This window comes from Manduca sexta, unplaced genomic scaffold (genome assembly GCF_014839805.1).
Source record: "Manduca sexta isolate Smith_Timp_Sample1 unplaced genomic scaffold, JHU_Msex_v1.0 HiC_scaffold_3084, whole genome shotgun sequence".
Classification (NCBI taxonomy): Eukaryota; Metazoa; Arthropoda; class Insecta; order Lepidoptera; family Sphingidae; genus Manduca; species Manduca sexta.
The window spans coordinates 1-16,545 of record NW_023594114.1 but is presented as its reverse complement, the minus strand read 5'-3'; the positions used below and the strand labels follow the sequence as shown (position 1 = coordinate 16,545).

Genomic DNA, 16,545 nt, shown 5'->3' with positions numbered 1-16,545 from the left:
AAGATTATGTAGAGTTGATATTGGGAAGATTGTAATACAAAATTTTGCACTCATGCGATGGTTAATCAATAGACCGTGGAATAGTTACACATTTTTGATGCGCATACTGGCATATTACTTGTAAATATGTTATTTTTGTACATATTAATATCTAAGGACGCTGTGACATCTTATCACACGGAAATCTTAAAAAGACAACGCGGGCTTATTGACAATTGGTTATTACTTTTGGTGCACAATTTCGTCCTGGTGTCCGGTCTTTAACTAATTATTCTGTTTAATGTCTTCGGCCTTTGCCAATGATTTATTAATAATAAATATATCACAATACAAAAAGGCGATATCACTGTGACTTAAAAAATCGCTGAAAAATTCCATTCTCCGCCCTTGGGCATCATTATAAAAATAAAAAATAATCTGATCATTGTACAATTATTGCCACAATCTGTAAGTATTTGGACAATAATTAAGATACTGTAAACTTTTCCGAAACTTCACTATCATCTCAATAATACAACCGCAGATTGGACAAGAAAGAAAATAAGTAGTGTCAGGCCACTTGCAAGATCTAGGTTTATTTGAACAAGCTCTAACCCTCTTAGAGTATATAAATACATGTTTTCACCCATTGTTACAAAATGCTTATTAAAATTGTGTAGACGAATAACTATCGATGCATAATTGGATATCAATATTCCTGAAACTTGCTACGTCACTTCACCTCGATAGGTACTATGATGAACATGCAATTATTTTTGCTACATAATTGATGTGGTACGGTCCTTGAGATTACGACATCGATATTAATAGTTTTTTTGTGTGTCGTCATAAACAACGCCAATGTGTAATGAATGGGTTTCATTGATATATATTTTAAACAGTTTTATGGTATTATATAACTTACATTTTGTGCACTTAATCAAAATACATACTTCGGTTCATATAATTTATAGCTTTTTTGCGGCTACGCCCGCGTGAGAGAGTTTTCGGGATAATATTATCACTACATATTTTCCCGGGGTAGAAAGTAGCCTATGACCTTCCCGCGGTCTCAAACTATCTCCATACCAAAGGACATGTACGCGTACGTAAGTATGGGTGTTGGTTCTTTATTTCCAACAAATTCTCACCAACCTCAAACTAACCGGATGATAAAATGGCAAAAATTTGGAGCTTGGAAACCTTAAAAGAATAATTTGAGACCTCTGTATTTATAAGCAAAATAAGAAAGAAATGTCTTGGCCGAGTAACTCAAAACTAACTTCATTGATTCGTCAAAAATGGCGGAATGAGTAATTCCCTAGATTTTTGAAATAAGCAGCCGACACTTTGATCATTCACGAATATAGAGAAAATAATAAAAAAAAAACAGAGTAGCAGTAAAAATGTCATTGGCGGTTAGAGAAGTTAACTATATTTTTGACAATTTTATTTTTTTTGGGGTTGCGTCCCTAAAGTAGCAACTGCATTTTGAATGTGTTCATTTAAGTGTAATATTTATATAAAATAACATTACAAAAAATTCAAATACCGAGGTCTTCCAAATTGCATGAATAATTTCAATAAGCTCGTTTTGAAGCGTTCTATCTAAATAAATATAAAAAATCTTGGTTAAAATTTTTGTCGAATAAAAAACCGTTTTTGGAAATCTTCTTTTTCTGAAAACTTGAATTAGGTATGGCTATATTTACCACATCATCGTACATTGCAAAATGCCACTACAATATTTAATGATTCACCAACGCGGAAGTGTTAACGGCGTGATGTGGTTAGTCTGATTTAAAGATATTGAACAGTAAGCTACATTGAATTTGCTTGTTAGATGTGATGACGGAAGCTGATCGCTTATTAGTTATTTAGTGGTTGTATAGTCGCTGGCTTTTTAATGTTGTGCTACAATAACATCACAGTTAACGAATCTTCTGCAAATAAGTATGTACTTTCTGACTTTGACTGACTCAAAATCTTTGATAAGTTTAATGAAAGGACATACGTAAGACTAGGCAGTATGGTCAAAAGACTTCCTGTCCTCTGGACAAATTAAAACAAATGATTATAATAAGTCGCTGTCATATTTAAAACGTCCGTGTGACAAGACATCACTTTGTGCTCTGAGCTTTGTGCTATACAATTCTCCATAAATTATAAATAGCGCCATCTGCTATCGAAGAGCTTTTTTATTTTCACAGTGATCTAGTGTGGAAATCAATCGATTTATGTTATCAATATTTTTTTTTCTTATGCCATAGAAATAACCTACAAAAATCCAGTTTCATTACGAATTAAATTTTCACAATAATACGATTTAAATAATTAATAGTATGTATATTTAATTATGTATCTATTTAACGTCACATAACTATACTAATAAAGTTTATGAAAAATGAGTTCGCTTCGTACAAACAGGTCGCCAATAGGCCAAAATTGGCTTTCATCTGCGACATCAAAACTACCATCGGTCGCATCACTTATTCTGTAAACTAAATTATATGCATCGTGTCAGTACCACTTAGTTATATAGTAACAAGAAGAAACGTAGAGCTGCGATAACCTAATTAGTTGTGAAACGGACTGCCCGAACGAATATCCTTAGGTTCAAAATCCAAAAGGCCTTTTTCTAAAGTCATGTGTACTGTGTATTCTTTATGAATGATCGTTTGGTATAACGATGAAGGAAAACCTCGTGAGGAAACCTGCATACGTTATAAGCTCCCTATAAGAATTTTGAAGGTATGAGAAGTCTACTAATCCGCACTAGGCCAGCGTGGTTGACTAAGGCCTAATCACATTCAGTAGTAGAGGAATCCCGTGTCCAGCAGTGGGACGGTATATAAATACAGGGCTGATATTATATTATTATATAAGAAGTCGAAATTTTTATCGCTTTTATGTTGACTTAATATTTACGTAATGAATTTCAGAAATTCAATCTTACGTTATTTAGGTCTTTAAGAGGTAAGGCCACAGTCGTAGACTTTATAGTATATAAAAATAAAATATATGTTTAAGTATTTAAAAAAACTTTCGACAAAAATTGTATCGCCTTAAAATATTTGAGTAATTCGTTGTAATAGTTATTGAATGATACACCGACATACACCTAGTTATATTTATTTTTTGTTTTGAGTTTTATAAGTCGGTTTTATTTTTTATTGTTTTTATTTAAACTCCCACGTTCATTATTATGTTTATTTTAAGAAAATCGTAAAATTACTCCTACAAATACGTAATACATACATACATGTACTGGTCATTGATAGCAAATTATCGATATCTTTAGAAATATCAATGGTAAACCTTGAATACAAATGAGTGCTATCTACCGTATAATATATAAAAATATCTATTGTATTTTACATAGGTGTTCTGCTATTTCACGGTAGATTGAGTAGCATCGCATTTGTGCAATATTTTTGTATGACAATTTTACCAATATCCGCTTTAAATCTTAGAACTCTTTACCCATTGGAAATAACTTTTAGAACACAAATTTGGTTCTGATGTCCGGTTTATAACTTACTATAGTGTTTAATATCTTTGTATTGCGGCCACTTATGAGCAACTGGTAGGATAAGTCAGCATACGAAGCATACAAAGTGCGAGTCGCTTGTCAATAGCCTCGTGGACGAAGAGCCTCAGATATAAGATTTCAAGTCTCGTAATGTACCACAATGTCTTTCAAATGGAAACACAATAGTGATTGTATACTGCTGCTTGACGGTAGAAATAGACAATGCGGTAGAAACTGAAAGGATTCTTACACACATGAGTTCTATCGACCTACTAAAAATTCTTCGAACAAATAAAATCTTGCTGATGTCTGTACGTTAAAGCTATTGAAGGAAAACAATTAGGGGAGGTTTTACTAAAGTAACTGAGCTAAACAACAGTTTATAAAAATTTTGCCTTTCTGTCTGTTTGTATGTTTGTACGAGCATCACACGAAAACTACTGCATGAAATTGAATGCATTGTTAACTGATAAGTTGCTAGGGGTAAAACTTAAAATATAGGCTTCATTTTATTCCGAAAATATGTTCACAGTGGCGGAGCCGCGAGCACAAGCTAGTGTACAATAAGTTTGAAAGTATTGTAATGATGCATCAATCATATCGCGCATAAATCATAACTCACCAATTAATTGAAAATAGAAAACCACAAATGAAGATAATATTATACATAATCGTTTTGATATAGCGTTACTAAAAGCAAGTCCCATATTTATCTTCCTGAAAATAACACTTAACAATAATCTACTCGAACTGTAGATATAAAATAAAAAGTATAAGTTTCGAATAAAATAAATATTAATAAAAAAAATTGTTGAATCACAAGCAAATGATTGTACATTGCACGCTCATACAGACACAGAGTTTTTGAAGATACGCTCTTTACGCATTATTTTATTTAAAACAAATTGGTTGGTCATTTATCAAATTGATAACACTAAAACTCATGACTAACAATGACTTGATATAAAACGGAGCCATTACATACGATATTATTTATGCTTAATCTTTATATACAGAGTGCACTAAAACCGAAAATGATTTTTATATTGAAGTATGATAAAAATACAGGAATAAAAGCATACAGAAGTTTAGAATTCTTTTTAAGTCGTACTGTGTACTTTTAGAACATTGTCTGTCTATATGACAAATGTTCAGCGGTTTCTGTGTTTACTTAGGAAAATATGCATATATTTTTACAATCTTTTGCTTTTTTTTTATTTCTTTGAATGACGAGACGAGCTTGTTATTCGCCTGATGGTAAGCGATAAGACCGCCCATAAAAATTAGAAAAACCATCCAACGGCCTGAATTACAAAGTATTTTTTGATATTCTACAGCGCTCGCCGAGATTTTAAGTCTTATTATGTCCAGTAGTTACACTGGATACAGTATCCTTCAAACCGGAACACAACAGTAACTACAAACTGGTGCTTCGCGGTATAACTATTTATACCGCGAAGCACCAGTCCGCATGAGTAGCTACCACCGCAATGTCTATACATTGCGGTAGTAGCTACTCATGTGGACTCTCACATATGAGAGACCTACCACCAGTATATATATTTATAACGTAAGACATATGAAGTCACGGGTAGAATGACTCTATGAGCACATTTGGAAGCTTTCACCGTTTTCTAGTTTTATTTGAGATAATGTAACTAGCGGGTGGTATTGAAACTAAATTAAAAAACTTGCTGAACATATTTTTTGAAATTAAATACGAATTTTCTGTTTTACTGGAATACATGATTAGTGATTAGGTAACTATTTAGTTTTGGCGATACGAAACTCTGTATGCATTTACGGATGAAAAAAAATATTTTATCAATATGAACAACAATATTTACTTGTTTGCAAATGTGGAATATTTTACCTACCACCAATTGAAAAAAAAAACAGGTTTTATACAATCAAAAATCGTTATTAAAAGGCTAACAGTACCTATAAATTATTAAAACAGCGAGCAATGATATCTTCATAGCACAATAATTGTTATTAGTGGTGTTGCTGACGATTAGATACAAAGCTGCGGCGTTTTATACAATATATTAGGAATTCAGCACCTTCTGGACTAGTTCGCCGTGCGGGGGCGATACACGCGCAATGAAATTCAAAAACTGAAGTGCATACTATCCCATAATTTTTTTTTAGATAGTTAGTTAATTTAAATTACTCGTATATAATAAATTATAAATAAGATGGAAAACGGAGATAAAAAAACAACTGATGAAAACAAGGCAAAGGAAAGGAAACCAAACAATCCGAATATTTTATCCTCTCTATTTGTATGGTGGATGTGCCCAGTATTTTTAACTGGCAATAAAAGAGACTTGGAGGAAGAAGATCTTATTGTTCCGACAAATAAATACGATTCTGAGCAACTTGGGGCATATTTTGAAAGGTACGTACTTTTAAATAATGTACTTATAATGTTTAATGAAAAAATACCACTTTGTGCATTCATTGTTGGTCCCATCATACTCAGTGTTGTGTTAATAGTAATTAAATAAACTAATGGAACACATGTTATACCACAATATTAAAGAAGTACGTATATGCAAGTTGCGTGATATCTATGAATTTTGGTATCCATAAGAATTATAAAATAAATAATTCAATTATCAATAATTGAAATTAACTATTTACTTTCAATAATTACCGGTTTTAATAGTTGTTTTAAAGTATATCACACGCTGCGCAAAATTGTAATCGTTTAATTGTCATAGAATAGTTCAAAATATTTTGTGTAATTTGTTAAATAGTAATTTCATAATAGATAGACAAATACTTCAATGCGTTACTTATTTATATAAGTGCACGGTAAAAATAATTGGTATCCGCTTGTATTAAATGTTAAACACCTTGACAAATTATTTCAAAGGGCGTTCGTATTTTTAAGTTATCAGTATCAAGTAGTATTTAGTTAGCAGACATAATTAACGATATAACCGACGACTATAAGTTAAAGTTTTATAGATTAATAATAAATAGTGATCGACCCGTAGTCGACTCTCATGTCACACGCCCTCGTACGCGCAATTTGCGATAAAAAAAAATAAACATTGTTTTCGTATTTTAATTAGTCATCGACTCCAAGATTGGTAACCAGTTTATAGGTAACGTTAATATTTTTTGTTTTCAAAGTGTTTTAATTTTTGTTATAAGTGTTTTCGTGTAGTAAAAATAGACTGTCTTGATGGCGTAGTTGGATTACGCTTACGGTACGACTATCGCGCTCAGGAGTCACACCTCATGCTATATAATTAAATATGTATGTATGTAAGTAGTACACTCAACCAAACTCAGCGCAAAAACACAACTAAAAACGTCATAAGAAAACTAATTATTCTAGTTATAGTGGAGTGTCTGGAGCATTCAAAACCGTAAAACCTCGGATTAGAGTTATAGTGAATGAATTAATACGATCGATGTGGGATATTGTTTTTTAAACTATAAATTGCAATGTTTACCCAAAAATTTTTGTGCACTCCATTTTTTCATTGTTAAAAAAAAAAATATTATAAAAAATTTATGTTTGACCAAATATTTTCACTTTAAACAGTATTTTTTTAATTATATGTTAAATCTTACCTGAGTAGACATATAGGAACATTTTTCAAAGATACCTGTGTATAAAAATAGCAGTAGGGCCGAGAAATTCCATTGTAAGCAGCTTTCGCTCCGCTCTCCCTTCAACGTTTTTCTACTGTTCGAGACCCTACTGCTATTTTTATACATACTAGTATGGAGATACATTCATTCGAATAAATAAATAATTTTCCAAATCGATTCATAAATCATCAAGTAACAAATTTTATATATATACTAGCTTTTGCTCGCGGCTCCGCCCGCGTTATAAAGTTTTTCAGACTAAAGTTTTCCATTATAAAAGTAGTAGTTTTCCGGGAGCCTATGTTCTTCCCAGGGTTTCAAACTGTCTCCATACCAAATTTTATCTTAATACGTTGGGTAGTTTTTGAGTTTAAGACGTTCAGGCAAACAGATGCAGCGGGGGACTTTGTTTTATAATATATTTTTTTAGAACTTTTTAAGAGGAATAATCCCGACATACATCAATTAAAGCAACAATGGTTGCATAACTTTAACCGTTTACGCAGCGCACGCAACGGAAGCTCTCAAAACTAATAAATTGTCCCCGTATTTGTAACATGTTTCATTACTGCTCCGCTCCTATTGGTCATAGCGTGATGATATACAGCCTATAGCACCCCACAAATAAAGGGCTATCCAACACAAAACGAATTTTTCAGTTCAAACTGGTAGTTCCTAAGATTAGCCGTTACTGCTCCGCTCCTATTGGTCATATCGTGATGATATATAACTTAGAGCACTCCACGAACAAAGGGCTATCCAACGCAAAAGAATTTTTCAGTTTGGACCGGTAGTTCCAGAGATTAGCCATTGCTGCTCCGCTCCTATTGGGTATAGCGTGATGATATATAGCCTATAGCAATCCACAAATAAAGGGCTATCCAACACAAAAAGAATTTTTCAGTTTGGACCGATAGTTCCTAAGATTAGTAAACAAATATAATGAGAAAGCTTCGAACTGCTAAGCTATCGGGAGTTACACGTGTCATTGTGAGTCAACCATAAAAGATAGACATATGCTGTCGTGGGATATTTTTACATAATTTTAAGGAGAACATTTCCGTCATACATGATTTCTATGTAGCTTTAACCATTAAGGTAGCACACGCGACGGAAGCTTAAAAATGGAGTAACTTCTCCCGTTTTCCCAACATTTCCCTTCACTGCTCTGCTCCTATTAATTGTAGCGTGATGAAAAGTATACTATAACCAGCACAGGAGTATGACAAATAATTGTACCAAGTTTCGTTAAAATCCGTCGAGTAGTTTTTGTTTCTATAACGGTTATACAGACAGACAGACAGACAGACAGACAGATAGACAGACAGACAGACAGACAGACAGACAGACAGACAAAAATTTAACTAATTGCATTTTTGGCATCAGTATCGATCCCTAATCACCCCCTGATAGTTATTTTGGAAATATATTTCATGTACAGAATTGACCTCTCTACAGATTTATTATAAGTATAGATATAGATATAGATATTTGAAAGATATTATATATATATATATATATATATATATATATATATATATATAATATCTTTCAAATTATTAGATCCGCAAAAATTTAATAATCATTGGTATCGCCGCACCTTAAACCGTATACAATAATTATAATTATATCATTTACTGAAGGGTGTGAATGAACTTGTTCTTTTACCTTATCTCATTTATCTATTCAATCGTGTGTTATAAAGGCTGGCTACACACGGTCCGATAAAACCTTCGATAGTACCTCTGTGATATAACTATATATAAGGCCCCCCTATATGAAAATCCGTCTGATAACAATATTGCTTGGTGGCAGAAATAGGCATAGCGGTGGTACCTACCTAGTCGGCCTCTTGTATACGACACTAAAGTATTTATTGGATCGCGTGCGACCTGCTTACAACATCAAGTAGATACATATTGCAAGTAAGAAGATAAATAAAGTATATACCTAACAATCAGTTACCATGTATAGTATAGTCTAAAGAATTCAACATGATATTGGTATACGCCAAGAAGAAAAATGAATAGAGCCACGTTATAGACATAGTTACCTACTTGTCTACATTAATATATTACTATATTTCCGTTTCCCTTTTCTTCTATTTGTTTTCACGATTATGTATTTTCAAGTAGCCAGCTTCATATAATAGTAAATATTCTCAGATAAATAGGTACTTACTTTCAGCAATGATGAATAAAAATCGAATACTTGATGCAAATAATTATAATACATTCAACTTTACATGAGTATGAAATGTAACGATGTCGATTTTTGTAAAATAAGTACATAGTTTTAGAAGTCAGCTCAGGCAAGCTAGTTTTGGAAAGCAAGCCTTTCGGCTTTAAAAGAAAGGAATTAGGATCGGGAAAGGAGAAGTGGTTGGGACCTGGGACGACTTAGTTTGTTATTTATGTACCGTGTGCTCTTACTCATCATACAAAACGTAATTTATAACTTCACGTTAATATTGCATAAATGAGTAACATAAGTCCAGCTGAGCTGACCCATTCATGCTGTCAACAAATATCCCTACAAGAAAAAAAAACCTATAAAGCTTCGATTTCGATTTAAACTTAATATATTACTTTAATGCCATCGCAGTCGCTAACTGCTGTGGAGGTCCGTCTAGTGCGGTTCCAACCATAACCAAGACAAGTAACGTCTATCTAAATGTATTAATATATCCATACTATAAAGCTGAAGAGCTTGTTTGTTTGAACGTGCTAATCTCAAGGAATTACTGGTTTGGATTGAAAAAATATTCTAGTGTTAGATAGCCCATTTATTGAGAAAGACTATATGCTATATAATCAAAACGGTGAAAATTTATTTCTTCTGAGAGCTTTTGTTGCGTGCGCTGCGCTTAAAACGGTTAAAGTTACGGTAGGACGGAATTGTTACTCTTAAAAAAAACTAAAACATTATTTAAAAAAATCGCTTGCCGCATCTCTCTGCCTGTTTAGAAAAAAATGGTATGGAAATAATTTGGGATCCTATGAAGGACATAGGCTACTTGCTATTCCTGGAAAATACGTAGCGGGAATTTTATCCAGGAATACTCTATCACGCGGGCGAAGTCGCGAGAAGGAGCTATTTTAATTATAATTGTTACAGATATTGGCTAGAAGAATATGAACGTGCAACTAAAGAAAATAGGAAGCCATCATTATGGAAAGCGATGCGACGGGCGTACTGGTTGGCTTACATGCCTGGAGCTTTGTTCGTAGTAACCGGGGCTGTCTGTCGGTTTGTAATTCTTTTGTATATTACTAGACCACCCGAAATTAACACTATGCTGTGTATTCGCAGTACTTGATAAAACGGAATTTTCACCTCATCAAAAATAAAATAAATAAAAATGTCAGTTAAGGAATTCGCCGTAAAATTTTTAACGTTAAATTACTTAAATATGAAAATTATGCGAGATAGTTTATAACAATATATTTTTGTTTAAATACAGAACAGTGCAACCTATGCTATTTGCCGAACTCCTATCTTACTGGTCAGTTGATAGCAACATGACTCGGTACGATGCTGGTTTCTATGCGCTAGCTATGTTGGGACTTAATTTTGTCGCCGTGATGTGCCAACACCACAATTCGTTATTCGTGGCGCGATTCGGATTGAAAATCAAAGTTGCGACATCCTCACTCATCTTCAGAAAAGTAAGTATCGTAGACTGTATCATGTTTGTAGAAAACGTAATCTGTATTTATGAATATTTTAATGTTGAGTAAGCATTGAATCATGTATGACTGCAATATTCTCGTTGGATCGGTGTCGTTTCTCATATACTGTATAGACGCACTGTCCTTATTATATGTAATTTATTCTTCTTGTAGTTGTTGCGGATGAGTCAAGTAGCTTCAGGAGACATCGCCGGTGGCAAACTAGTCAATTTGCTTTCAAATGACGTTGCAAGATTTGACTACGCTTTCATGTTTCTGCACAATCTCTGGGTGATTCCTATACAAGCAGCTGTTGTCCTTTATTTCTTATACGTAGCCGCAGGCTACGCTCCATTCGTCGGATTGTTTTTCGTTATTTTACTAATTCTTCCTCTACAAGGTATTTGAATACATCTTATGATTATTTTTTTTACAAGTCTACGAGGAGTTCAATTAATTATGGTTTTATATTACAGCTGCGTTAACGAAATTGACGGCTATTATTAGGCGAGACGTGGCACAGAAAACTGATAGAAGAATCAAATTGATGAGCGAAATCATAAACGGTATTCAGGTATGTACAAAAATACTCAGTTAACATTACTCTAGAATCATTAAGAGCTATCACGCACTATTGACTACTCTCCGGCCACTAGGTTGACGACGACAGTGATTTTTTCAGTTTAATATAGGAGTATACGCAACTTAGTCGCCGGGTGCCTGGCCGATTCGGACTATGTTTTGGTCGCCAAGCGACAGAGTGCTCGCGATCAGTCAGCAGGGCGTAGGAGTTCTAAACTTTAGCAAGTGATTAAACAATATAAAATGTAACGTTTCCATTTCGATACAAGTTATGATTGTAACATATAGCACTATATATAATAGCATTCATTTTTTATGTTCCAGGTCATAAAAATGTACGCTTGGGAAAAACCTTTCCAATTAGTTGTGAAGGCAGCACGGGCGTTAGAAATGCGGGCCTTGAGAAAATCCATCTTCATCCGGAGTGTATTCCTTGGATTTATGCTGTTCACAGAACGCACTATACTGTTCGTCACAACGCTAACCCTTGTGCTCACCGGCAATATAATCACTGCAACATTGGTAAGTTTTCCAGGATATGCCATTTTGGTATATAAATAAGAACTAGATAATGCAAGCAATTATATATTAATATTTTTCAGATATATCCTATACAACAATATTTTAGTATAATTCAAATGAACCTTACCATGATATTGCCTATAGCTATCGCTAGTTTTTCTGAAATGTTGGTGTCATTAGAACGTGTTCAAAGTTTCCTTGAAATGGGTAAGTTCTTTTATTTATGTACTTCATCTCATATTAGCTCAATTTTTTTAATAGTTTTATATGAATGTTCCAGTCCTTACATACATGTATTCATGATTTTCAGAGGAGAGAGAAGATTTGGCACGGACGCCGAAATCAAATGGTATTATAAATAGAATCACTTTTAATTCTAAAAATGGTAAAAATAAAGAAACGGATATAGTTATGCCACAAAGTTATTCAAAAAAAGATAATTTTATGAGAACACAGTCAATAGGTAAGTAACTTTATTTAAATCTCAATATATAAACGAACTTTAATAAACATTATTCTGAACTCTAGATTTTCCATTATATTGCGCTTGGGACGTTTGGTTTCAATTATTAAATGGGGTTGCTTAGAAGTTTGAGAAAATGCAATCCGGCTCTTGTGTGGATATTTGTAAATAGGGTTGTTAACTCATTTTGTAAATATACTTATAAAAAAGTGTGTCTTACAAAATCCACGCAAAAATAAATGTTTTAAGGCTTGTTGGAAAGGTTTGGTGACGTCAGGGAATGTCATCGGCCATAACACTGCGTGCCTTTGCATTAGATAGCGCAATAATTCCACCACGCTCTCACTTTTGCTCACAACTATATTTCAAGAATTAATAACTCCTTTAATTTTTAACCAATATTGATGCTGATTTCATAAAAGAAATTCTTTTTCATGTTATTTTCTTTTACAAAACATAAAATAATGTACAAAATCAAACAAAGGAACTACCCTCCTGAGAGGCAATTCTTGTGCGCTTGGTCTCCACACCAAATGCATGCCCATACATGGGGGCAAATTTGCTGCGACCCTATGCACACATCTCGTGTATACACACGAGATGTATATCATGGTTGCTAAGTTCACAGTGAGGACTATAAGGGTTCGTGAACATTTCCCCCCTCGTGCCCTTCCAACAATCCTAATAACTCCTACTCCTTCCTCTTCTCTTCCTTCCCTCTATCCACTCCCTTCTTCCTCTCGGGTCCTAAGACCGAGTAGCTGTATGCTGTCAGCAAACCTTCCGCTGGCGCCTGCAGTGATTGGTAAGGCCCATCAACCCATCATGGGACTGCCGTGGTTGCTAAGCCAGTGGATCGCTTGTACACCGTTAGCAGGGTACCCCCGGTGATAACCAAGGCAGTTCCCCAAAAAAGGAAACTAACCTATTACTAAAACTATCAATGATTCTCTTTTTTACATTCTAGAACAAAATCCGCGCAGAGAGTCTCTCGCTGGCCAATATGCAATAGAACTGAATAGAATTAGCGCGTCGTGGACAACTTCTACGGACCCTGCTGATTTAACACTCAGAAACATAAGTTTACGATTAGGCGCTGGTAAACTCTGTGCCATCATTGGACCTGTCGGTTCTGGCAAAGTAAGAAAATAACGCACACTCTTTTAGAATATTGTTGGATTTAGCATAAATTTATCATTTTCTTTTTGTCATTTTAGTCGTCTATTCTTCAAGCTATCCTTAGAGAGTTACCTCTTTCTGAAGGCAATGTGAATATTAAAGGAAGGATTTCGTACGCCTGTCAAGAATCTTGGCTTTTCCCAGACACTGTGCGAGAAAATATTTTGTTTGGTCTGCCTTATGATGCCCGAAAGTATCAGGAGGTACGTAAATGATACACTGCAGTAAAAATGTAAATTATTTCATTTTTTTTATTATGTTTAACTTTTTCAGGTATGCAAAACTTGTTGTTTATTGCCAGATTTTAAGCAGTTTCCATATGGCGATCTTTCTTTAGTCGGCGAACGCGGAGTTTCGTTGTCAGGAGGACAAAGAGCTAGAATTAATCTAGCTAGGGCTATTTACCGGAAGTGAGTATAAAAAAATTAAAGATTAAGTTACCTACATAATAAAGTGCGATTTATAATATGAGAATTATAATTACAGGCTGATATTTACTTACTAGATGATCCTTTGTCTGCTGTGGACGCAAATGTGGGAAGACAGTTATTTGACGGATGTATAAGAGGCTACCTAAAGGATCGTACGTGCATTCTTGTTACTCACCAGGTTCATTATGTGAAAGCTGCCGACGTCATTGTTGTGTTGAATGAAGTATGTGTTATCAAATATTATATAGTAGATATGGATAACATATGAACAAAATGTTTAATCACTTACACTTATTTATAGGGAAGAATAGAAAATATTGGAACGTACAATGAACTAATTGAGTCCGGAAAAGAGTTTTCTAAATTGTTATCAAATCAGGAAAGTGATAAAGATGATAATGATGCCAGCGAGGTAAGATACAGTTTCATTATCTGTAATCAATTTTAAAAACCGTAATTTGGATTTTGTTGTGTCATAATAATTGACAAACGTATATACATAGGATGTAAATTCCATTTCACCGTGATAGTACATATTTTAAATACGCAGTTCTTTGCTGGAAAGGCATACGGATGCGTTAATCAGTTCTACATACATTTTTATGTATAAAAGTTATCTGTTACTTAGGTAATAGTTTATTGTTGCTGTTTGTTCTGTAAGTCTTTCGACATTAAACCATTTTAGTGCATAGATAAATAATATTGATATGATAATGTCTCACCGAGTCATATGCAGTCATGTGGAATTATTAGTTCCAGGGAATTGTTAATTCAAGCTTTCTTTTTAAATGTGCAACAAAATATTAAATGCTATTATTTTGGTGTTGGGCATATTACAATAATAATAAAGACTAAGCTCGAGTATGGATCTTTCTACTTTAGGGTAAAAGACCATCAATACAGCGAGGCATATCCAAGATCTCAACAAAGAGTGGAGATACACCGGAAGGTGAAAAGCCCAGGTTTTAACGTCAGAAGAAAGAACTAAAGGAAACCTAAAATGGGAAGTGGTGTACAAATACCTGACATCCGTCGGCTCCTGGTTCATAGTGTTCTTGGCTTTACTGACGTTGTTGATAACACAAGCCTCTGCAACCATGGCTGACTACTGGCTTAGTTATTGGTAAGGCATTACTATAAATATTTCGTACAGGAAACTAAATGACACAATCGTTTATCCTATATTCCTATTGTTAAATCGTAGCTTACCAACACCTTACAATGAATAATATGTAAACTGACAATACTTTTAGGACCAACCAGGTGGATCAATACGAGCAATCTTTAGGTGAAGAAGAGGAGCCTGGTACGTTTTTTTTTAAATATAATGTTTGCACAAATTTGCTTCACAGTAGTAGAGTGTTAGCATATGCTAAGCTATATAGCTTCCTGGGTCTAGTGGCACCATATGAATTACACATGGTGTGTACTGAGAGGTTTAAGATAATTTGAATTTAAAACGTTTTCTAAGATTATAATTAAAATTTCTAAGGAGTATAGCAATAACATTTTAAATCTTAAACTCATATTCAAGGTTTAGGTTTAACTCATATTTATGCGGCGATATCCTAGTTGGTTGTGGAACGGACTGTGGATACGAATGTCCGCAGGTCCAAATCCCAAGGGCACACAATTTCAGAAATTCAATCTTACGTTATTTAGGTCTTTAAGAGGTAAGGCCACAGTTGTAGACTTTATAGTATATAAAAAAATAAAATATATGTTTAAGTATTTAAAAAAAAGCGATAGCCTAGTTGGGTGTGGAACGGACTGCCGAGACGAATGTCCGCAGGTTCAAATCCCAAGGGCACACACCTCTGACTTTTCTAAATAAATATGTGTGTATTCTTTGTGAATAATCGCTTGCTTTATCGGTGAAGGAAAACATCGTGAGAAAACCTGCACACCTGTGAAATTCTCCATTAGGAATTTTCGAGGGTGTGTGAAGTCTACTAATCCGCACTAGGCCAGCGTGGTGGACTAAGGCCTATTCCCTCTCAGTCATAGAGGAGGCCCGCGCCCAACAGTGGGACAGTATATAATATAGGGCTGATATTATATTACACTATATTCAAGGTTTATTTATTCCAACCAATGGTTTATTCGAAAAGTCCTTTGCATTTTTTACACCAATACTAAACTATTTTGTATTTTCCAGATTCGGGTTTGGGTATTGTAATGGGATCTCTAACTACTGGCCAATATCTAATTGTGTATGGGAGTGTAGTAATAGGACTTATTGTTATATCGCATATTAGAATTCTAAATTTTGTAATAATGACAATGAAAGCATCGGAAAACCTTCACAACACAGTATACAAGAAACTAATTATATCAGTTATGAGATTTTTTGACACCAATCCTTCTGGTAAGTAATAGTATTATTTTACTTGACGAAATTAATATTATTAATAATCATGTTGACATGAAATTCAATTTTAGGGAAAATCAGAATTAGATTATATAATACTTCCTAGCATCGCCCTTTTGCCATGAGTACAAACGCGTTATCGCTATCATCACTAGGGAAATAAGTGGAGCGGTAATGTTGACGTCAAGTATGGCGTCATTCGA

General features: G+C 34.1%; 1 pseudogene; it reads left to right on the top strand.

The window, feature by feature from the left end:
- Positions 1-5,490: 5,490 nt before the first annotated feature.
- Positions 5,491-16,372, top strand: LOC119192728 (annotated as a pseudogene).
- Positions 16,373-16,545: the final 173 nt, after the last annotated feature.